The sequence below is a fragment of the Phalacrocorax aristotelis genome, chromosome 5, assembly GCF_949628215.1.
Source record: "Phalacrocorax aristotelis chromosome 5, bGulAri2.1, whole genome shotgun sequence".
In the NCBI taxonomy this organism is placed as follows: domain Eukaryota; kingdom Metazoa; phylum Chordata; class Aves; order Suliformes; family Phalacrocoracidae; genus Phalacrocorax; species Phalacrocorax aristotelis.
In genome coordinates, this window is record NC_134280.1 from 2862997 (window position 1) to 2887265 (window position 24269).

General features: G+C 45.0%; 2 protein-coding genes across 6 annotated transcripts in view; one reads left to right on the top strand and one right to left on the bottom strand.

The window, feature by feature from the left end:
* The window catches only part of LYPD6 (LY6/PLAUR domain containing 6), a 68770-nt gene that overhangs the window by 32290 nt on the left and 12211 nt on the right, over positions 1-24269 (bottom strand). The window contains exons 1-2 of one of the 5 annotated variants that reach the window (XM_075092784.1): positions 4721-5777; positions 4101-4348 (exon numbers count right to left, since the gene is read on the bottom strand). The exons of 1 other annotated variant lie outside the window; for it this stretch is intronic. The gene's annotated coding sequence lies outside the window, so the exon portion shown is untranslated. Of the gene's footprint in view, positions 1-4100; positions 4436-4720; positions 5778-19197; positions 20232-24269 lie in introns of those variants that run through there. 3 more of the 5 variants (XM_075092783.1, XM_075092782.1, XM_075092785.1) reach the window with 3 other exon arrangements.
* The window catches only part of ORC4 (origin recognition complex subunit 4), a 446994-nt gene that overhangs the window by 2073 nt on the left and 420652 nt on the right, over positions 1-24269 (top strand). The gene's annotated exons all lie outside the window — the stretch shown is intronic.

The window sequence follows — 24269 nt, forward strand, 5'->3', positions numbered from 1 at the left end:
AGGTTGACTGATACAAAGTAATTGCAGGCAGAGTTCGATGACAGAAATTTATGTAATTCCATTAAAGGAAAGGCAGTCGCAAGAGGAAAAGTAGGGAAGCTCAGCTAAAACCCCCAGAATTTAAATGGAACGCACGAGGAATTTTATGTACCGTATGAATACCTAGAAGGACGCAATAAAACTTTTACTTATATTTAACCCTATTCCTCCCACCCCTCCCTATCATACCCAGCAGTTTCTACAGCGTATTCGGCTGTTTATATAAAGCCAGGCAAAGCAGCAAGGCAAGCCCCCGCAACAGCTTACTCAGAAACACATGCCGATGGAGGAGCTCGCAGGGTATTTTATGTCCTCATCCTAAGTACATCCCCGCATTTCACTTTAAGGTTTCCACGAAGAATTTTTCCGGGTATTACAGCAACGTAAACTCCTGGCACGAGGCGCAGCTCCTGCTGCTTGCATCTGCAGCATCCCTTCTAAGGGAGACCCAGTCTTAACACCCTGCCTTGGCACTGCTGCGATCCAAATAAATAGCAATATTGTGGTTTCAGGCCTCATCACGCCCTGGAGCACTAACGAAGGGTCTGAACTGGGGATCACGTAGGCGCAACGCTGTGCGACGTACAAATGGCAGCACCGTTTATAGAGAACGCTTCCCTTTTTTAACACTTCCCAAGTGATAAACCATGATTTTATTTAGTACGTAAATGTCAAAAATATTTAAGCTGATGATATATGGCCTGTGATGAAGCAGTCCCGCCTACATACATACATCTCTATCGTGAAACCCTCGCAATCGCCACAGCAGCTTTATAAAAACTATATCAGAGACAACGAAGTACCATGTGTGCAGAACAAACCAAGTACTGGCACTTACGGAAAACGACGATTATTGCTGCGAACATATGGTGACAGAGGGATAAGAACTACGCTCCTCTCTGAGTAGGTCACACCACTCAAAGAACACAGTCAAGTCAGCGGGCAAAAATGGGTATCTGAGGTCTACTACAGCTATTGTAGATCTTGGCAACCAGGAAAACTATGAAGGATTATTCACTTTATGAGAGAAAGAAGGTTTTCCAACAAGCAGGGAGGCTTGTCGGTCAAACTAATCCCCCCAAAATATCAGGGAATCCAAAATAATTTAAAAAAAAAAAGATTAAATAGATGTAGGATATATTTCTACTCATGTCATTCCTCACTAATTATATCACAAGAAGGTATTGTCTAATGTAAAAATCTATTCAGAGCGCCAAAGGACCACCGGCAATTCCATCTTACCACCTACTCCGTGCTGTTCTCGCTCACTAAATACCTTCTTACAAAAGGAGGATACCTAGCAGCAACTGAGATACGCCGTGTTCTACCCAGGGACCACGACAGCCACCCTAGGGTGAAAATGAGAACGTGTTTTCAAGGCAAATGAGTTCGTTTTAACTAAACATGCCTTAGCGAACCTCAAGGAACCAAACCATCAGCGGCACCAACGCACACTTCGATCTCTTCTGGGGAGTCCGCCAGCGCCCAAGCTCGGCTGCTGTATCGCTTGACCCCTGCGAGCTGTTCTGCCTCTTCCATCACATCGATTTGACAGACACTACGTGCAATGTGGGGGCCAGGAGAAGGGAGGGGGGGGCTCTAACTTAGTGCGGCCACTTTCATACATGGCTAAATAGCATCTTGAAGGACGCAGAGTGATTATTTTAGCACTCCTTAAACCGCTGTACTTGACATTAGATCCAGTTTCTAACAGCAGCGGGGAGCGTGGGCAAATCAAGGGATTCAGATTTGGTTTCCATTGGAAAAGCCCAGTCCTACTCATGAGCAAAAACTGAAAAAATAATTTATTCTATTGCCAAACTACAGTGTCACTTGTACCTTACCTTTTACACAAGAGAGTTGGAGGAAATCAGACTCAACATCAGACACACGAATGCCAGATAATTAAACAAGCGGATCACTGACGCATAAATAAAGTTTTAGGTTGACAGCAAACAAGTCTTCTACTGTAAAACAACCGGGATGGCTTTTCAAATGTTTTTATGTCAGCACTGGCCTAAAAAATCCAGTGGAAACTCGAAGGGTCAGATTCCCTCCCTGCTGGCACCTCCCAGGGCCGTACAGGAGGCAGCAGGGTTAGACCCGCGGACCAGCCTGATTAAAAGCCTGTCCTCGGTGTTTGCATAGCTAATCAGCTGAGCGTTGGGAATCATTTTATCTGAGCAGTACTAATGAGCTAAATCACTATTATCATCACAGTGATCACCCACCCGTAAGCGCCTCACCAATGATTTATTTTTACCTCATTCTGCAGCAAAGCAAACATGGATCTAGTGAAGAAACCTTGCCCGGACACCTCCTCTCCACCAACGTATGGAGCCTGCAAGCTCATCGCTTACTAAAATGGAAATACCTATGTTTTCATTTCAGCCATCCTTCCTTAAGCGCTTGTTACGCAGCGACGGCACCATTACACTTCCACACCAGAAAACCAAACACGCAGGACTGAAATCCTTGTGGGACGCCGGAGCCAGTCTGACCTCCTGACACCACCCTCCAGCAGCGGCCCCGAGCTTCGATGCATCGAGATAGCCGTATCTCTGTGCAAAATGGGCTTTCCACAGCAATAAAAGCAAAAAAGTTCAACAAAGATCATTCTAAAGGTATGTTAATGGCCACACTGGGGATCTCCACCCAGTTCACACTGAGATCTTTGTTATTTACCATCAATTCCCACCAAACAGGCTCTCTGAGGCAACAGATCTTTTTTTATATATTTTTTTGAGACAGAATACAAATATTTTCCCAGTTCTGCCCATTGGAAGTTCACAATCCATTATAACCATCAGCCCTGTGCTCTGGCGTGGCCTCACAATGACTCTCATATAGACAAAAAAGATGAACCACGGCCCCTCTGCGCAGCCCGGACTTCTGATGCTCTAAAAATCAACAGACACCTGACAATGTGCTGCGTTAGACACGACAGGTACTCCTGCAGGTAGCCCCACAATTTGGGCAGGTTTTCGTACCTGTCAATACCCATTAACAAGAAAAAGCTTCTAAAATATAAAAGAAATCACATGGACATATGAAAGACACATACTCATTTCCTATTGTATTGGCAAGTGATGTAATTAAGTGTTTTCCATCACGCTGGCTATAGAATGTAATTATAATTAAGAAACTGTTAAAAGTCCCTCCAAAGAAAGCGTGGTTTAGCAGAAAAGAGTGCGTGCTCTGTAATGCTAAATGCAGCGCTGGCTACAGTTGGAAACACAACTATTTGGCTAAGAAATTAATTTAAATTTATTACATACTGATTTTTTTTAAGTAACAAGGAAGAGTCGGAAGCTCTTTTGCACCGGCGGTGCTGTTCTCTTTTGCAGACTCACAACATAAATCATTATTTCATTTGCTTTTACTTGGAAAGCAATTTGTAAAGAACTACGTTCTCACAAGCAGGCTCTTAATAAAAAAAAAAATAAATTAAGAATCACAGCCCCAGCCTCCTGCGAAACCCAAAGCACCCCACTGGGGAGCGGGGCAGGACCAGACGGACGCAGAACTGCTCCCTCACCCCACCTTCATCGCAAAAAGCACCCGGACAAAGCGCCCCGGCGGCTGGACGCGCGTCTGTCCCCTGGAGGTGCCCCCCCTTGGCTCTCGGCACCGCGGAGCTGCTCCCCCCGGCCGCGGAGCCCCCCCAGACCCACAAATGGGTGGGAGGGGGTTGCTTTGCAGGGCGGGGGGGGAACACGACATGGTGCTGTCACCCCAAAAACGGGTGGGCAGGAGGGGGCTGGCTGGGACACCACCACCCCCCCACCCCCCCCCCGCTCCCCTCACAAAGAGGGGGTCGGGTCCTGCTCCCTTAAAGGAGCGACTGATCCATACGTTGAGCTTAACTAATCCGACGGGTAGTTGAACAGACAGAAACCGGTCGGGTTTAGCTTTTACCTTACCCAACACACGGTCTGTTTTCCTAAGTACATGTCAACTGCAGTGACTTTTAGACTAAAATCACTTTTTTTTTTTTTTAAAACGGGAAAAAAAAAGGGTTAGGAAGGGGAGATTTCTGTATAGTCTATAAAGCCGCGTACCTTCGCACCGTGCGCTTCCTGCCTCGTCGTTCAGGGGGTTTCCATCGCGCCCTCAGCGGAGCCGGCGGACGGGGGACCCCGGGGCTGTCCCCTCGGGGTGCTCCCCGGGGTGCTGCAGCCCAGCCGGTCGCTGGCCTCTACCTCCGCCCGGCTCCCATCGCCCGGCGGGCTCGGCACACCTCCCTCCCGGGGCCAGCGGCAGCCACGCTGCTTGTTCATGGAACGAGGGTTCCCGCTGCAGCTCTCCTCTGTTGGGAAGGGAAGATTAGGATCTTCGCCGGGCACGGATTGTGCTGAGCTCTAGTTTTCTTCCATGCTTCATTAAAAATTAGATGCTGGATTATTTAAAGCATATATATACATATCAAACAACTACGTTGTTATTCTACTCTCTTACAGAAGTCCTCTCTGTTTCGGGAGGGGGAACAAACTACAGACAATAAAGCATAAATTCAAAAGCACGGGGAACGAGAAGCTCTCAGGGAGAGCAGCCAAAAGGGGAGAGGAATCGCATCCCGCTGCAGCGCGATCCGGCCGCTGCCCCCCGCAGCAAAGAGCGAACCGAGGGCCGCGCCAGCACGAACCGCATGCGAAACAAACGCTCCTGGCTGCGGGGTTACCTTATCCCGGCAGCTTTTCCGCTCCGAGGGGCTGATGCCGCTCTTCGCAGGGGTCAATAGCGAGTGATTTCTAACTATCTTCTCCAGCTGGGAGTGTCTTTCCAGCGATGAATCATTCCGGTTGATCCCAGCATAATGTTACAAGAACGCTTTACTCAAGCAAAACTCCATGTATGAGGCTGCAGGTTTTCATCTCTTGCCAATTTCAAGTGGGTTTTGTTATCGTGAAAAGAATGTAATTACGTATATCTCGCTATATTCACGTCTGTTTCTCAACAGACTGAACATAAATACCTACAGATACTTAGAGAAGCATGACATCACGTTTTAGCTCAGTTAAGTGGCTTTTAGATAACAAGCAATGCCCCCGTCCTTGAGAATGCAAAGATTAGATAAAATATTGAAGAAGAGCCGTGACTACCAGCCGGTTGTACATACCAGCGTAAAGCTTCACAACACAATTTTATTCATTTCGGTACATTAATTAGTCATGCAGAAAGTATTCAAAACAGACTAAGCAACAATTCATCAAAAAAGCATTAGTATTAAATTAAAGCAGCGTTGGCTGCCAGCTGAAAGCTGCTAATAAAGCCAGGAATGCTCTTGCTGTTGGGAGAAGCTACACAACCTGTCCCCCACTCCCATCCCGTGCTCCCCAAACACAAATCAGGGGCAGGGGCTCAGGCAGGAGCCCGGCGTGGCACCACCGGTCTTTCTTGCTCCCTGCTGCTCCCCTTTCTCCCTCTAACGTTTATGGGAACAAAATCTGCAAAATAGAAGCGCTCTCAAACAGTTCTCTGCCGTGGCCAAAGATATTTTTGTCCTCTGGGTTTTGAGCACTGCCACGTGTATGCTCCTGTGCATAATTTCATTTCACAGAGTTGCTCGGATCATATATAACCATTGTTCGCTCACTGGAAAGGCTGCAAAGTCAGACCCAAGTCTTGAATTAATTGCTTATTATTTACCTACATGGAATCTTGGAGGGGTCCGTGTTTTCCTCTTAGGGTTAGTCTAGTATAAATATTAGTTTCAAAGATTCCTTAGAGCTTTGCAGGAAAATATTGCATAATGGAGCACTGGCTCAGGGGCAAAATAAAAAAGTCAAGGGCAGACCCCCTTAGACCACTGTATCCCACAAGTCAGATAGAGGCCGAAGGAGGACTTGAACAAGTGACTGGGAAAGTGGAAAATGGTCTAGCAGAAGAGGCAATAAGCACAGAGGTCCAGGAAAGCCTTTAAGGGGCCGAGGACCAAACCTTTGCATGGGCAGGGCAAGATCCCCTTCCTCGCCCTGCTGCAGGACCAGAGATGCTGGGTGTTCCTGGGCGATGAGCTGCTCTGGCAGGTGATTTGAAAGGCACATGCCAGCTCTGGGTGTAAGACCTTAGTCAGGGCTGGGTGTGGAGGCAGGGAGCTTGGTGCTGAGCAGGCAGTGCTTGGATGGAGAGGACAGGAGCCAGACAGCCCACGCGAGGAGGAAGTTACGGCAGCCCCAGCTGGATACAGGGCATCGCTTGGACCAAGGAAGGGCATCTGACTGGGTTTACTCACGGGGTTCACAGATTGCATCAGGCGGTGGCTGCAAAGCTGCGGTGGCACAGCAAGTATTCAATGGTCTTCTATGGTCTGAGATGGTAGCCAGCCTTACCCCAAAAAATAAATGCGTAGAGCGAGAGAAATCTCCTCTTCACGGGAGCTAACAAGAAAATAAGCCTGAAAGAGTGGCATAGACACCGACTGCTCACAGAGGGCCGACACCCTGGGACCACGGTCCTAACGCAGCTTGAAGATCATCCTTTATACCGGAAAACCCTAGCCTTACACATAGGGTTTAATTATACATAGGTAATTATTTTCATATCTATTCCCACGAATACCATTAATAGGAACAGACTCATCTGGCTGGAGCTTTCCCTGCTTGTGAATCGTCCCAGTGAATCAGTTGTAAAAATACAGACAAGGGGCTTAATGAAGAGACGGCAAAAGGAGCAGCAAGGCTATGAGATGGCATCGTGAAGAGGAGAAGCTCAATAGGACAGGCAAGAAATCCCACAACAGTATCAAGATTATATGGGCTGCAAGTCTTGTGAAGGTTACAAGAGCCTCATGTTTCTGTAGGGAGATTATGAGGTCAAAATGTCTAATTAAAAAGGAATTTATATGAATCAATTTATTCCAACTCACTCTGTCAGTATCCATAGAAGGTATACCTGCCTGACTGCACATGCACATATATAAAAGAGTTATTTCAAACCTTGTATATAAAACCATTGTTAAACTAACTCGTAAAATTATGTAAGTTATGAAATAAATTGTAAAGCATTTTAAGAGTCCCATACAGACTTGAGGATTAAAGAAATAACTGATGTTAGCCATAAAAAAAGCTAGGCAATTTATTATGAAAGACATTTATTTCTTCTCCTAAGGAGGATTGCTCACTACAGCCAAGCAGCATACGCAGCCCTTTGCTAGAGTTTGAGCACTGACGTGTGGTATTTAAGGCAGGCTCACGAACAGCAATTAACCACGACGGTCCGAGTGAGTGCTATGGTGTCTCATGCCAAGTTAAACTAGGGAATCCTGAAGCATCAAAGGCCAGCCGTTAATAGCTATTATTAATTCATTAATTTAAAAGATTACATGAAAGAATGAACAATCGTAGACAAAACCAGGCGGCAACACCAGTTCTGTTGATCGCAAATCCTGGTTTTGTCCTTATGGTGAATGAATGAGTGACATCTGTCCCTTCAGAAATAGTTGGGGGGTGTGGGGGGGCCTTTAGTGCTGTGACTCTGCCTTTGTGCGCTATGTAAAAATAGATTTAAATTTTCACATCTCTTCAGACACTTCCTAACTGGCCAGGCATGAAACCACATTACTATTTTAACAGTATTTCCAGTGCAGCCCTTAGTTTCTGTGCCAACATTCAATGCATTTTATTCATCCACTTGCTTGTGATGGTTTATGAATGATCGCTTCATAGCTGGGGAACACGAAAGCCGTTTCTTCAGCTGCATATAGCTTATACAAGCAGCAGTGTGCATCTGTGGCTCTTAGCACTGCTAGACTGGATTCTTCAAATTCCCCTTAAACCCTGAGAGAAGAGCTAAACTGGGACTATTTTAATTTCTTTCTCTGTGTTCATCATGACCTAGTCTAGTTTGGGCACAGGGCTGAACTTCTTTGCATCTGTGTCTCAGAACAGTAACTCTCCTATTAAATGTACCTTATTATTACTGTTTATAGCTCCCCACTACCAGCATCAGATACAACACGTCTATCTAAATTAAATTTTGCTATATCCTTTTTCAAAAGCCTTCGGCCAGTTTTAATCACCTTTACATCTTTGCTGAAGCTTTGCCAAGGGCACCCAGCATTTGGTGTTTCTGAAAGAACAGCTCAGGAACTGCAGTAGCAGAGAGCCCCCAGAAGGCACACTGCCTGCTTTCTAACACCTCCTGCATTTAGACCAAGATTTTGGAAGACAAAGCGTAAGTCATTAACCTTTAGGCTTGGTGGAATTAGAGCCGGACATCCTCGATCAGGCTGTAAAAAAGGCACGGCAGAGGCGCTCGCACACTTCAGCCTCGGAGCAGCCCTTCCAGCCCACCTTCTCCTGGCCGCTCACCATCTGGGGCAAAAAGACTATAAAGACATGGTGAAGCACGACTGTGCTTCCAGGTGTCCGAAGTCTGGATACACTGTAATGATAATTTTGCTTGTTGATGGGAACTGAATCTCCACATCTCTGGAGATACAGGAGAGGGTCTTGACACAAAGAGGTTGTCCAAATGGCAACCCTCCAGCTATCCTCTGGAGCAGTCTCAGCAAGAAAAAGTTCAAAATCAGTGACAAGGATATTAAACTTTGCATCAAAAAAACCTGAAAGCATTGAGTTTTGAAAGATCAAGTTCAGTTGCTACCAAAATTCTACCGAATTGTCCTATTCGGTAGAAGATTCAAAGACAATACCTTGGAGACATATTCCAAGCTATCGGTGGTTTATAGTCATCTCACAAACATAAGGTTTGGGTTTCTGCATGCCCAAACAGTCCTTGGTTTCATGTGGAACTAGTGACATAATTAACAAAATTTAATAACGTTCAACAGATACTCAGAGCCAGAAGACTGATGGAGCAGTCTAAATGGGTGCCTTGCCATATCAGCAAGACTGAATTTTCCAGACCTACAAAGGGAATTGAGGGAAATATCTGCGGTGTTACTGTTCTCTAGCGTTTGGAAATTACTTTCCCAGTAGTAAAACTGGGAACACACTATTAAATCACAGCACTTTATGAAGAACAGGACATACTGGGCATTCTTCTATCCTTCATTTGATCTCAGGCTTCCTGGTTTAAATATCACTTGAAGAGAGAGAGAAATCCGATCAATTATTTAGTCTTGCATCCAGTCTGACACCCCAACCACCAAAACAGTCTCAAAAAGAAAAGGATTTCATACCTGTTCAGCATCCCTTCATTTTCAATGGTAACTCTAAAACACGATTCCTTTCGGACACCCCTTTGAGAGAGCACGGCTTAACAGAACAAAACATAACACCATCTGGTGTAATAAAAAAACCCTCAATACTTCAAATAAACCAGAAAATATTCTAGGAAAGAATGAGGTAAGGTTTACAGAAGGATAGGCAGGTAAAGAGAAGTTGGAGGGAAAAAGTAGGAGTGCTTCAAGGGCAAGGGGGTACTGTAACAGGAGAAATAAGTGTGGGGGGAAGGGGAACAAAGGATTTAAGACATTCCAGGGTTAGGTGACAGGGGAAATCCCTATATCATCAAGGACTTGCCATCCTCTGCCTGACAAGAGACTAGATTAATTAGCCAGCGCAGGATTCTGTGCCGCAGCGGAAGATGGACATGCCCAAAATCTTCTTGTAAGGCTTTAGCTTATGGACAACAGGAGCTGGGTTAAGAAAAAAAAAAGGCAAACAAAAAAACCGAAATAAAAAAAGCCATGACAGAAAGGTGTCCAAGTCACTCAGAAACACAAGGCAGAAGCTCTAGCCAAATAGCAACTAACAAAATACTTGCATACAGCTGCGTGATATTTCCTAGTAGAAGGTACTGAAGGTGTGCGGCATGTTTTAACAGCACGCTCCGCAATTCGTGAGCTACGGTTTCAGCGTGCCCGTTGTACCCACCAGGAGCAATGCTTTAGCAAACAGCTTATGGCGTGTTTCTCCTTCGCTGCCAGGCTTCGGCAGGAGACACCTCTGTGCCAGGAAGGGAATTCCAGAGGTGGGTATCAACCGTAGAAACTAGTCAGGAGCCTTTCTGCCAGATGAAGGATGCTTCCCAGAAAGCGCACTTCTGGATCAGCGGCAGCCGAAAGAGCAGAGAGCCATGAAATAAAGCATTAAAATAAAATTTAAAAAGAGAAGGGAAAAAAAAAAGAGAGAGATAATTAGTGGAATAAACAGGGGGTTAATTCTTTTTTTCCACATGCTTTCTTTTGTTTTTTTTTTAAACAAAAAGCAAGGACAAAAAGTGACAGGCACGAAAGGGACCCTGATTGCCTATTATTAACTGCTAGTAGCACCATTAGTTTATTTACTAGAGTGAAAACTAATAAGGAGACTAATGAGAGGTTTGGTTTGAGGCATGGTGGCGTTTCATTACAGTCTGGTGGAAAATTGGAAATGAACCCGATAGCTCTGTACTCCATTAACTCTTTCTCTTGGATCTGTGTGAAAATGCAAACACACATGCCAGTATTCAGCCATACTTGCCAGGAAAGTTCCTAATAATTTTTGGCCAACTTTAATCTCCTCTGTAGAAGATTTCTTGCTATTTTTTCCTCTTTATGCCTTGCGTTGCAGTATTAAAACATTTAAATTCATTTACCATCAACATAATAATAGTTTACATGTCTGTCGTGCCTTTCTTTGATCAGGGTCTGTCAAAGCATGGCCCAAAATGTAATTAATTAAGCCTCCCAATACTCCTGGGGTCAGAAGTGGGATACAGCAGCGTCACTTCACCTCCCCAGCACGGTGCAAGGAAACATTAATTCCTTCAGTAACCTGCTCGGTAAAGACAAATGCTATCTCCAACTCAAGAGATAGGGAAAAGATAGAAAGCAAAATGCAGTATCTGCTGGGATGGGGTAAAGAAATCAAATTTTTCACCTTTTCTTGATAAGTATCTTGGGAACTCCAGTTTAAGTGATTACAGACATAGCATCACACAAAGAAACTAGATTTTGAAAACTCTTAATGGATACATCAGAGAAACAGGAAGCAAACAGGTAAGATTTCCTATAGCTTTGAGTGATGTAAACAATAAAACTATTTTAACCAGTTGGACAATAATAAGGCCATTTCTTTTGCAAGGAGCTGTATATTGACAGGAGACTGGCACATCATCTACCTCTTTCCCACGTGAGCATCCCTGGGCATACATCATCTCCGACAGTGCCACCAGATCTCTCCACTGCTTGATGCTTTCATTTCTGGTGGGGTTCGGTAAATAAAAAAAACCCATAACTCTGGTTTGGGAATTAATACCTACTCGAGTCATTGTTAAAAGAGCAGTCTCTATCCCCCCAAGCCAGGCATTCCTGTTTCTTCCCTGAATTTAAAAAGGGCTGGATGGGCTAGAGTAACTCACTGCAGATCCCATTGATACAACACACACTAGGGAGCATCTAGGTGATAAATGACCTAGCTTTTTCACAAGATTACCAAATTATATCTTTTTGCTTGGTTGTTTTTTTCACTGTTCCTTCTAGAGGAGCCAGCAAAACCACTGCCATCAAGTACAATCTCTCTGGGTAAAAGTTTCATGAGGGGCATCTCTCCATCTGCAAATGCACCAACACTTTCAGATGCAAAACATCTGAGCTTTCTGGAGACGATCCGTTTGGTTTCTTAGGAGGAAAAAAAGATTGTCTGAAGACAATTCCCAATAATTTCTGATATTTGTAGCTGGCTATTTATAACAGTTGGATCCTCAATTAGGTACAAGGGGAATACCTGTATTTAAGTTCTCAGCTCTCCAGCATAACGAAGTGCACAGCCAAGACAAAATCTAAAATTAAAATAATTTTTAAAAAAAAAAAAAGAGGGATTTAAAAGAAAATACCAAAGGGGGCTAAGCCAACAAGTTTTGTATTATTCCCTCAGGGAATAAGTCTTTAAAGCAGGTGTAGAGATAAGCAGCAGAAGGCACAACAGAGTGGTGCAAACACGACATGGAAGAAAGACCAAAAATACACGCACACGCAATTACATCTCCTTCCGACAGAAATGGTGTCAGACGGAAACGAGCTGGGCAAAGAAAGGAGTTCCACAACTGCAAAACAACGCGCAAGGTGACTCCAGCTTCTTCCTTCGACCACGTGTCTGCGTTACCATAGAATATCATTAAACGATTTCACTGATCCCAGGGCAGAAAGCTGCTGCAGAAGTATGTGTACACACATACAAATATATTTGCTTCAACTATTCGTCTCAGATTCCAGAAAGAGAGTGACGTGCAATTTTTCCCTAAAGGACTTTGCAAGATTCTAGGAATGGGAGAAATCTCCTGCAACCTGTCCCCTTTGCCATCATCACACACACGACCTTTTCGTTTGGAGATGGAGCTTTCATTAGGACCATCTGATCTGCGCAGTGCCCCCAAAAAAGAGCCCTTGTTCAGTTTGAAGCCAGATGCTCAACTTTATTAAGCACCTGATCCAATGTCCACTGAATTAATGCAAATCTCCCACCAACTTCAGCCGCCTTTGATTAGGCTGTAAAAAAAAAATAAATTACAAACTTCTCTATTTTCCCCCCTGTAGCTCAATTCCATCAATGGATTAATTTTTTTATTTTTTTTTTTAATCAAGAACATCTCAGATTTTGCCTCTCTCTTTTAGGTCAAACCTACTGGATATCAAATGTCAGCCACCTAACCTTATTGCCTCTTGCCCTTGCTTTTCAGATGGACTTGCTTTTCAGCTAGATGTCTTCTTTGGGCTTATATATTAAGGAGACAAAAGTATGAAATGGTGGAATGACAGGCTGATTAAAAAAAATATATATACAGCAGTATATTGTTCAGACTGCCACACTGGCAATTTGGCAGAACTGTGATGTGATATTGTCATGTTTAATAAACAGGATGAAAAAAAAGGTTTGAGTTTAATAAAGTAAGAGAATAAACAAAAGAAGGGGGAAAAGCCATTGGGAAATGCATGTCTTTATAGTTAAGATGTTAATGGTCCAAAATAACATCTGTGTTCTTCCTACATTCTTAAAAAAAAACGGGGGGGGGGGGAGATCACTTGCTGATTATGTTAGCTTGCTTTGAAAACCCACAGCAGATTTATTATTTCCTTTGGAGAAACTGTACTTTGTTCTTCCTACAATATCATTCCCATCAACCGTAGCATGCCAAAAGAAGCTGCTTTGGGAACAGGCCAAAAAGATTGAGACAATGTGGTATACTCTAAGCACAGACTATTTATGGGCCATGAGAGAAAATCCTTCTGTGATTTTTGAAGTCTGCTTTGGTGCAAGTTAATGAGAAAGTTTGAGAGACTGAAAGGTCTCATTATGATATGTCACTCCAAGATTGCATCTTTGTTTTCTTAATTTTCTCTTAAGCTGCTCCCAAGTTGGCTGAAAAGAATCTTTATGAGAGAGGATGAGATAAACTTTGAGAATTTCAATGCAAAGATGGCCAGTCCAGATTTGATCCTGTTATTTTGCTCTTGCGGTGAGCTGGAGTGAATGAGCCTACGAGTCACTGAGAAAAGACTGTCGACAGAGCTCTAAAACCCCAGCTATTTTTTTCCCCGCACTCTGCTGTCATCTTTTTGGGCTGAGTAGAGTTTCTAGTTATTTACAGTACCTTGCACACTGACACAGATTTAGTCCTCTCTTCCGTTTGCGAATCATTCCTTTTTTTCCCAGGATCCCGATCATTTTTCCAAATTATTTACAAGGTAACCCTCAGTGACAGCTGTAATTGTGTGGGTTATCTGCAAGGCTGTGCCCAGTGGCCATAGCTGGTTTGCTCAGAGAGCTGCCTCGCAGAGCCAGCCACCTTCTTCCTAAATGGAAGACCAAAATGAGTTGACAGAGCTTGAAAAATTACTTCATCAGTAACACCAGTAACAGATTATTTCTTCTCATTAACCTTCTCACATGATTAAGTAAAATCCTTTGAAGGGAAGCCACTTCCTAAGTGGGCACAGGAAAACCTGTCACATGAAAATCAAGATGCTCAAAAGAAGAGTTTTGGTGCACGGTGGGAAGTGACTGCTGCAGTTATTGATCAGCTCTAGGACCTTTGGGTTAAGCAACTATTTACAAATACACATCACTTTAGGTATTAATGAAATAGTTTGTCCGGCAGCTTCACAGGAGTGCCAGCTCCACTCTTGCGACCCTCACCACCTCGGCAGCATTTCAGCAGGCTGCACTGGGCTGCTAGTTTATTTGTTGCACCCCTGGCATTGCATGCTGCAATGTTGTCCAAGCAGGCAAAAAGGAAGAGTAGCTAAGTTAGCGGCTGGCACGTTAAACACAGAGGTGATCAGAGGGAAGGATGTATGTCCCCTTACGACACAAGGGACCTACACAGGTAGCATCGCATCCTTTGGCGTGATCGTTTTATGACCATACCAAGCCCTACAGTAGTCCTAGATTTTGGCTCGACATGATGTTTTCATGATATGTTTTCTTTTGAACAGAGTCCTGGGAAAAAAAAAAAATAATCAGAAGTTTGGGACTAGAGGGAACCTCCCTCACCAGCAAACATCGTCCTCAGCCACTGCAAAGAGCTCTGACATAAAATCTGTTTCACACTGGGATCGACTTCCACGTTAAACATGCAGCTCCTCCAACTGGATGGCTGTTCCCAAGTCTCACTGATCCGGTCACCACCAGAAATGCTCCCCTCCACCCAGGGTATCCGTGGCTCCATCACATTCTGCACTGCGTTCGTCTAGGTTGCTCCCAGCAGCGAGGGTGGTCAGCGATGGGCTTTTCAACGCAGGCCCGCTCTTTTTAGTACAGCACACCGGCAGAGAAAGTCATCAAGAAGAAACCCCTTGAGGTTTTTCCTTGTGCCTCTTCTGAAGGACTGAGGCAGCACGTCTTTGCCGATGGACGACCCCAGTAGGTCCCATTTTTTTCTGGTGCCAACTTGTCCTTTCAACCGAGTGCAGCTTAGTCCTGCTTCCCTTGAGCGCCCCCAGCCCATAGGGCCTGCTCTGTGCCCTTCCCCTCCCCTCAGCCTCCAAACTACTTACACAGCAGGAGAATGTGTTCCGGAGAGGGAACAGTTGCTGTAAGTGATGTAGTCATGGCTGGGGAAGAGCCGAGTTACCTGCAATGAACCCCACCGGCACGGTTGTGCCCCAGACCCCTTGGTCATCCCCTTTTCCTCACTCAGCCCCCAGGGACCCACAGGCAGCATGCCCTGTGTGCGCCTGATTGTCAATAACGAGTTCAATTCTGAGCATACCTCCTGAGAGCCACCGCTGTTCTCTGCACGTTCCTTTCACTTCTGGAGCTAATGTTAAGCTAAGCTGGAGAGGAAAGTACAGATATTAATTTACATGCAGAAGTAAAAATGGTAGATTTCAACCTACTCCTTGTTGAAAGCCCAAGTCTGGAAGTGTTTCTTACTACTCACTGCAGACCTCAATTCCTAATCAAACACTTGCATTTAGTGATTTTCACACAAAATGAAGGACCCAGTGTCAGCTACTTCAACCTGCTCACACGCTCTGGCTTTTGGGACACACGCGAGTCCATGGAGGAGGGCTGGAAGAGGTCCGGAGTGGTTTATCTTTTCAGTTCAACAGGAATAAAATATTACACACATGGTCGATGCATTAACTTCTATATATAAGGACAGAAAATGTAAAACCATTCAAAAATACTTCGAGATGCCACCAGTCAGTCATTAAATAACTTTGCTTTTTTGTACTAAATAATAGCAATTTCTAGGGAATCTTAGAATGAGGTTGTGGGACTGGAACCATACCTAGGAATCTTCTCATCTCATGAGTGAGCAGGCAATATTTGGAAGGATTTATAATGAACCTGAAAAAATAAACGCAACTTCTCCTATCTGTTTACTTCTCAGTACCCAGTTTATGCTAACAGCCATGGAGCCAAGTAGTCTGCTTCTCCGCAGAAATCAGAGGAGCTGTAAAATTGCACCAGTGTAAAGATAAATGCCCTCACCCGGGAGAGACAGGGATCCACAGCGAGCAGAAAAGAATGTAAGATGAGATCTACCACAAACACCACAACGATAGTAGCCGGGCAACACGCGAACGCTCCCCAGACTGCAAAACTCAGGAACCAACTGAAATCCAGCCCTTTCCCCATCGCTGTGCAAAATGTTTGCAATCAGGCTGCTAATTGCTGCTTTCCAAATACTTTCCATTCATTGGAATACCTGGAGATATTTTGAAATATTAAACATGCTTGTGTGTTTCTTCCTGGAGTGTTGAAAATTCAGATATTTTTTTTTTTCCTTCAAATCTTGGTTATGAATACCAAATGTTGAATATGATGCATTGCTTCAGTGGAAGAGACACCAGTGGGAGTTAGCCCCTTTTTGCACTTTTTTCTGGTTTTTTTCGGTGTATTCTTCAATGTCATTAGCCATCACTTGGATGATTCCTTTCTTAAAATAGCATAATGACAACCGATCATCTCCAGCCTATTTTCAGCACAATTTTCATCACCAAGACCACTTAGTTTCACGCAAAACTCCCTGTTCAAGAATAATTAATGCTCTGACAAACAGCAGCAGCCACGGCTCAGCACTGGGAAAGCCAAGCACGTTGATCAAGAATGTATCTGAGTGAGGACAGGAATGCCTCATTCACGGTCACAAAGCTCTCCAGCTCTTCTGCCTTCGCCCAGCCCCAAAACGGCAACTTGAATTCAGTCAGGCTGCTCGCATGCTTAAATTTACATGTATGCTTAAAATAGTTTTAGATCCAGTCCAGCTGGCAACTGGAACAGACTCATTAGAGAGTTACCTGGATCCACAGCTAGAGGGGGAGGAAGGCTCTCGCTGTGGTCTTGTAGCTTACACAAGAAATGGAAGACTCGGGCATCCTGGAAGGTCAGAAGGGCTGAGGATCTACAGCCAAAGCAAGCGGGGCTGGCGAGCATCCCAGCCCAGGCGGCAACAGAAAAGCAACGCTCACAGTTAACACTTCCACATCAGGAGGTTACAAACACACCCCCCCCCCACAAACACCCCCCCTACAAACACCGTCCATTATTGCTAACAAAAGATAGACAATAAGTGAGCTGAAGATACCAGAAATGCTGCAAAGCTGGATACTGTTAGAGAATCAACACACAACGGTGGCAGCGGCGCACACCGGGGGCGGCGGAGCAGAGCAGCAGTACCAGGGTCTGCAAGAACTACCGCAGCACCACCTCTAGCAAAAGCAAAGGGAACGAGGTAAGAAAAACTACACCAGCGTTTTGAAAGCTAAGAGGGTTAACTCTCTTGGTTCTCCCAAAAGCGAGGCACTGCAGAGCCCAGCGTGCTCTCAGCACCTACGGCACATGTGTGCCCCCCCCCCCACCCAGCAGATGCCCTCACCTCTCTTCGGACAAGCCAGGTATCATCGCTAAACCGACCACTGTGCGTTCTCGAAGGAAGCCTGCTGAAGTGGAGTTGTTCCCCAGAAAGGCACACGTTGCTGCAGAGCAAAGGAATTCACAAAGGAGAAGCGGGGCACAGCCTGAACAGGGCTCTCCAGTGCTTCCTTCACTGCCTTCAGCCTCACACACACACTCTCCCTCCCACCTGCCCCCACGTCCTCCTGCTTTCACCTGCCAACCCCTGTTCTGCTCCCCAGAGCTTCTTGCCCTGAAGGTACTCACATGCTCCCATGTCATCGCTGTAGGACTGGGCAGGACAGGAACAGGAGAGGAAGAGAGAGGCTTAACCAGCAGAGAAGGAAAAGTGTCACAAAAAGAGCAACAAGAACGAACGGAGCCCTAACAGCCATGACCTACAGAGGAAGGTCTAACGAGTAGGAGCTATTCGACGTACGGACATTTTCTGACAGAACGAAAGGGCAAGTTCATTGAAGATCACCACGGGACAATCTCTTCAGCCTGTTCACGATGGATGTGAACACTTGCACTGCAGCAAGACCTACTCAAGCTAGACGGGAGCAAAAACCTAACTGTAATGGCAGTGAAACATCGGAAGAGCTTTCCTTGCTCTCAGAGCAGAGGTCTTCCAGTCCAGGTTAGACAAGGGCTTCTGAGGAGGACAGGGAGCAGAGTTGCCCTCGTACCTATCTGAGACTTCTTGAGGTCCCTAATATCAGTTGCACCTAGTAGCAAGCAGGTGTTCCCCACCGTGTGGGCACCTGAACGCCACTGGAACATCCTCTGCAAAGAGCACATCTCTGTGCACCAAGAGGAACATCTGCTCCATCTCTCGCTGCTTGGACAGCGCTAAACTTTGTGATGATCAGCTGTCCCAGGCCCTTTCCAGAGGCACGGGACACTCCAAATAGCATTTGAGAGTTCTAACTTGTCTTTCCAATTCATTAATGAACACTTTATCTTGTTAATCTGAAAAGCTGGAAAGGGATAACTGTCTTTAAGATTAATAGCAGAAACTGGGGGGGTGGGGGAAGCGTGAAACAAAATTCCTTCAAGTCAAGAGCATAGTTTGCTAATGCAACATGATTGATGACAAGGATGATATTGAATACATTTCTCCATTAATATAAGTACACTTTCAAGATTTCACAATTAATCCCATTCTCCTGGACTACAAGTTAATGGTCATTTTCCCAGACTTCAACAGGAGAAAAGTATAAATCCCACGAGCAGGGATGGGCTGTCCCATAACCAAACACATCACTGCTAATGTCACGTTGACCTCACGCTTACAGGCCAACTGCACGCGTTTGTGTACGCAAATCAAAAACCTTTGCATCAGCCTGCCGGTGTCTAAACTGATTTTGATGAGTGCTGAAAAGACCGAGTTCCAAAAATCTGCTGATAAAGATTATTGCCAGTGAACTGTCAAAGAGGGGGTTTCTTCCCTTTATATTATAAATTAGGCTATTACCAAAACACATTTCTGTAAAGCTAGATTCTGTGCAAACCTGGTCTTAACAAAACAGGAACATCGGCTCCTGTGGCAAGGTATCGCATGGGAAAGATGTCCAGGCCCTTCCCTTCCTCCCGACTTCCCTTTCTCCAGATGTTTGAGCCCCAAACCTGCATGTAGAAGGGAAATCATTGTCCCCAGGGAAGATTATTTCATCTCATCCCATCACCAGATTCTTTTCCCTCCCTCGCCTTGTTATGGGTCCCAGTCTCTGGTTATCACCGCTAACAGCGGCGAGCTCGCCCCCCAGGCTGCCGAGCCTGGCCCCTACGTTGCACGCCGACAACTAGCCCAGGCCACACTGAGAACCGGACACGTTGATCCCACAGAGAAAAGGTGTGATCTCACCTGCCCCTTCATAAGCCACCTTACACGCGCACGGCTGCACCTCCACCAGCGCGGCCGGCTTCTCCATGGACCGTGAACATCGTTGCGTGGGGGTGGATAAGGAATACGCATTTCCAGCATCTGAAGGCCACCTGCAGTCATCCCCAACCATGTCCCTCTTGCTGTAGCCCTTCAATCCCTTCCCGTTACCCTCCCAACATTCTCCTCAGTGCCTCAGACAACTCCAGAGATGCTTTTGTTCAGATACAGAAATTCCCCAGTTCTGACCTCTCCTGCAGGCAGGTTGTCTTCTCTTGCAAATCATCCTCTACTATTTTGAGCTACCCAAAGATTTGGCAGTCTGTGCAAGTGCAAAATAGCCAAGGCATTTAGTGGCTCAGGACAGAGTCCTCTCCCATGGGCTGTATGCATAGATTTTATTTTATTTTCTCCAAGTAGCCTAGTGAAAAGAAGAGAGTTCACCAAGTTTTCTCAGCAGCAGCAAGACAGACATCAATGCTTCACCCTGTATATACTTAAACCAAAGCACTAATTTAGGATCCCAGCTCCTTTCAGGGATGGTAATTTACCCCTCTGTCCCAGATGACCAGAGCATTTCTCCTCCAGGCCCAGCTCATACAAAAGCCCCAATTTCCAGTTGTGCTGGCTCCCATGTGGGGGGAGGTCGCGACAGTCCTGTGCTCTCCAGCAGCATTTTGACAATGTTTCTGCTGACTTAGACTCTTTGCTCCCAGTCTGAAAAAATCCGTTCCTCCAAGCACAGATTTTTCCCTCCATTTAGTCTTTTCCAAAAGTTAGTTTGTGGCTATGAAGATGTTGGATCTGGTTTATTCAGCCTTCAGGGTGTCATTCTTCCCACAGTGGTTCATACTGTTCTTCATTTAATACTCCCCTGAAAATCCATCCTTGTGTTTCTCGTGCTTCCTTTTTCCACAGCGCTTGCTTTACCCCTGGTAATGTTTAACTCGCCCTGCACCATATATACTCACACCAGCTCAGCGCCTTTGCTTTTCTGCTTCTTCATAAACAGTTTCTCCTGACATTTCCGAGTAAGTCTGCGTCCTGCTTTTTGCCTTCCCAAGTCAGCAAACTTCTCCCACGCAGGCTACGTCCTTGGCTGCAGTAGCCAGGTCTACCTGGGCTGAAGCCCAAAACCCTTTGTTACAGATTTTAAATGGTGGTGAATACAGCCATCCACACCAGCTTTCTTAAAAACAAAAGCACATTTTTAAATAGGAGGGGGAAAAAAAAGGCACAACACAAGAGACAAACGCCTACTTTTTGTTCCAAAGGTTACACAGCCCGTTGCAGAAAGCTCCCCCATTATCCTGTCTGCAAAACAGGCAATCATTCATACCCAGAGAAGTATTTTGGAGGGCAATGCTTATAAAACCCACGTTCTCAGTAAGAGAAGATCAGTAAGGGAATTTTACCTCTTTCATATACATGAAGTGGCAGCGCTAGCAGCTCAGTGACACAGGAGCAAAATCAAAGACGGCAAAGCTAAACCCATCAGGTGAGTACACATGGGCCTGGGCAGGTATACACCGTATGAAGAGCACGGGAAAACTATGCATGAGGAGCAGAGTCTGAAGGCAATGCGAGCGAACATCAGGCAGGACCAAACCAAACAGAACATGCTGAATGCCGTCTGAGATGGCTCAAAGCCACATGGAATCGGAGAGAGAGATTTTAGCCCCAGAAAGACAGATGCAAAGGATAAACTGCGAAATCTAAACCTCAGTATTTTCAGTGAGTTTTCCTACAGTGTCAGCTCTAAAATGCTTCTGCAAAACGCAGGTTAATGCTGTGTAAGCTAACTTTGGCCATCCCCCTCTCTCTGTAGTAAATGATAATGTACTTTTTTTTGAGGAAGGATATCTTGGTCTGATGATGTTATTGTCATTTGTTGAATTTTGGAAACTGGAGATGGGTCATTTCATCCATTCAGGAGTCAGCCTGAACTCTAAACTCACCGTGTGAGGGAAGGCAAACATCGTGTCCTAGCACTCACGCTTCATCCAGACTGAAATAATCAGTTTTAGCTTTGACATCTCACAAAGTAAGATCTCAAATGGTAAGGCAAAAAAAAAAAAAAATTGTAATAATAAAAAAAGCTGTTTGGAAGCACAAAGGATTAACACCAATACACAGCCCACATCAGCAGTAACAGGATTTAGCAGAAACAGTATTTTGGTTCAGCATATTAATAGATTCATTCGATAGAGTTTCTGTATCTGATTTTCAGTATTCCCAGCACTTAAGAAATCATTTGACCGCCAGCTGTGGACTTTTCCTTCTCTGGCTGGGGATTGAAAAATGCTATTCCCTGCCCCCCCAATACCTTTTCCTATATAAATGTGGAAGAGAGCAGAGTCCCGACTTTCTCAAACCCAGAAGGGCAGCGTATTTAATCGCTCATTTTCAATCTTTGAAGACCAGCATGAATAACACCATTGTTGCACATGTATCAGCACCCAATGCTAGGGTTACACTACTTTTGGAAATCAGTAGCCTTTGGATCGCCCCTCTAACAACTATCATGTTTTTTAAAAGGCAAACCAGCGTACCAAACGCACACTAGAAAATCCATGTTGCATCACTTCAGCTTAAATTCAGAAACAAAAATATGAATTTTGACTAGCTAGCAAACAGGTAAAACACTACCTTTCCTCCACATAAACCAACCAGCGCCCAGCCTCCCATTTGCACTATCTCCTTGCATTTATCAAGTTTAAACTAACAATGGGAATACTGACGAAATCCTGCGAGGAAACACAGAGCTATTGAGCTGCTACGGCCTATCGAGGCCTCTATCAATCTTAATGTCTAATGCCACATTCCTCCTTGCTTAGATTTCAACGGATACGAGAAAGAGTTGAGCAAATGTTATGTAATTGCTGTGCACTTCAGAGCTTCAGAGGAGGCTGCGTTTCACATTTAGTTACTCCACAAGGCACAGACCCAAAGTATATAGTGTGCTAAGAGTCACCTGCATCCACCTCATCTAACCGTCAGGACGACAATCTCAACGCTTCCCATCAGTCATGTGGCATTATTTGGCCTTCAGTTATAATATCCAGAAAAGAAAGAAAAAATAATAAGAGTCCACAGAGAGATCCTTACCAGCACACTTTACTGGATCTTTAGGCGAAACTCATGTTACTGCATTATGGCTGGTGACAACCAGCTCAGAGGGAGGAGTACGGAAACTAGCGAAGCTGCTTTTCACGTAAGACAAATTGCTCGGTCTCTATTTGCACTGAGAAATGCATGTTCATGCTAGTTCTCCTATTTGAATTCAGCCAGGATTAGTCACATGATTAAAACACTCAAAAATCTGTCCCTTAATGCATTTCTGGCAGCTTTAGCAGTAAAACCACCGGGATTTATTAGCAATAGAAATGATTATGATTTTTATTCTTTGTGGCTAATATTTTCAAGCGTGCTTCCTGCCTCATTGACCAGTTTAAAAGTTTGGCTTTGATATTTTTGGCCAGGTTTTTAAGGGTACTGCAAAATTCCTTCGCAATACGGATGGTTTTAAAAATGCTGCCAAGTAGCAACTTTAAAATCTGACCCTGAGAAGCCTGCCTTTTACTGAAAGTGAGAAGAACTTTAGCCATCACCTCCCTTCTCTTGTCTGGAAAGGACACTTTGGTACTTCAGTGTCCCAGAGGTTAAACTTTCGGCGAGTAGCACCGCTTGCACGGTGACACAAAGCCGGCTGGGATGACAAGCGTGCCCAGCTAATTACGCACCCTGGAACGGATTCGCTCCGCGCTGCTTTCGGTGGTCAAAAACCGGGGTCAAGGCTGTTTGCACAATTAAACGTCAAAGCCTTCAGCAGGCTAGGTGTCTTCTAATATAGCCTCCTGACACCTCTGACACCCAGGAATCGGGCACTTTACAGAAGAGCAGAGACAGATAAAATTACATGGTGCAACTGTGGAAAACGAATCAGAATTACCCAAGCAGTCAAAACACTTGGTTCTGTATTTGGTTTTCTGCTTTATGATGGGCAAACTTTTTTCAGTGCTACTTTATTAGCTGTGACCAGAGGTCTAATTACTAGTTAATCCTAGGGAGTATCAGGTTTAAACAGCTGCTGAATCACAGTTCTGGAGGGTATCAGTGCAAGACGGGGCTATATATGACTAGTGCTGGTGCATGTGTATTGTGTAATCTGGCTAAAAGTGTCCAATAAATAAGTTCTCATAAAAGTCAGTGGCACAAAAGTGATACTGTGACTTACACTTCAGAGAAACAAATGGGACATTTTAATGAGACCACACACAGATGTATTCTGTAGGGGTACTTCTTGGTTAAAAATGAAAGCAAGTCATGAGAATAAAACAAAAACGGAATTTTTTTTTTTTTTCCTACAAAGGGATTTTCCTGCACAACACTCATCTATAAGTTACTTTCTGAAGGTTTGTTTTTGTCAGATGGATCCTTTTGCTTTTGTAACTGACAGGGAAACCTGAGCATTTCTAGCCTAAGGCCCCACATAAATTCTTCCCTCCTTGATAGATGTTTACCTCCAGCTTTTGGACGGGGGAAAAAAAACCAAACCCAGAATAAAAGTCCACGTGTCCCACGCTCCTTGTTGTCATATATGGCCCATGAGGTAGAGGCCATGGAAACAGTGCCCACTAAAGATGACATCCTGCAAAGATTTCGGTTGGGTTTCAGTTAAAGTTTAAGCAGACGGAGGCCACAAATTCCCTCGAGGTTCATCACAAGAGGGGAAAAAAAAAAGAAAACAAAACATTTTAAAGTATCAGCCCATGTGAATGAGGTACAGAAGCGAAGAGCGATGGCTGCCTCCCTGCGCCAGCCCCGGACGCCTATATCCGAGATAAGCGCGGGATGCTAAACGGGTACCGCAGTGCGGTCCTGCAGCCTCTCTGCCGGCCAGGCCAACCCGCAGCGCGGGGGGAGGCGGCAGCGGCGCACAGCTCGCCCGGAATAAGAGAGTGCCGACAGGTCAGGTGAACAAAAGAGGTATTCTGAATGGTATTTGGCCTCCATTTCGGTCAGCAGCAGCCTGGATGTTAATGGAAGCTTCT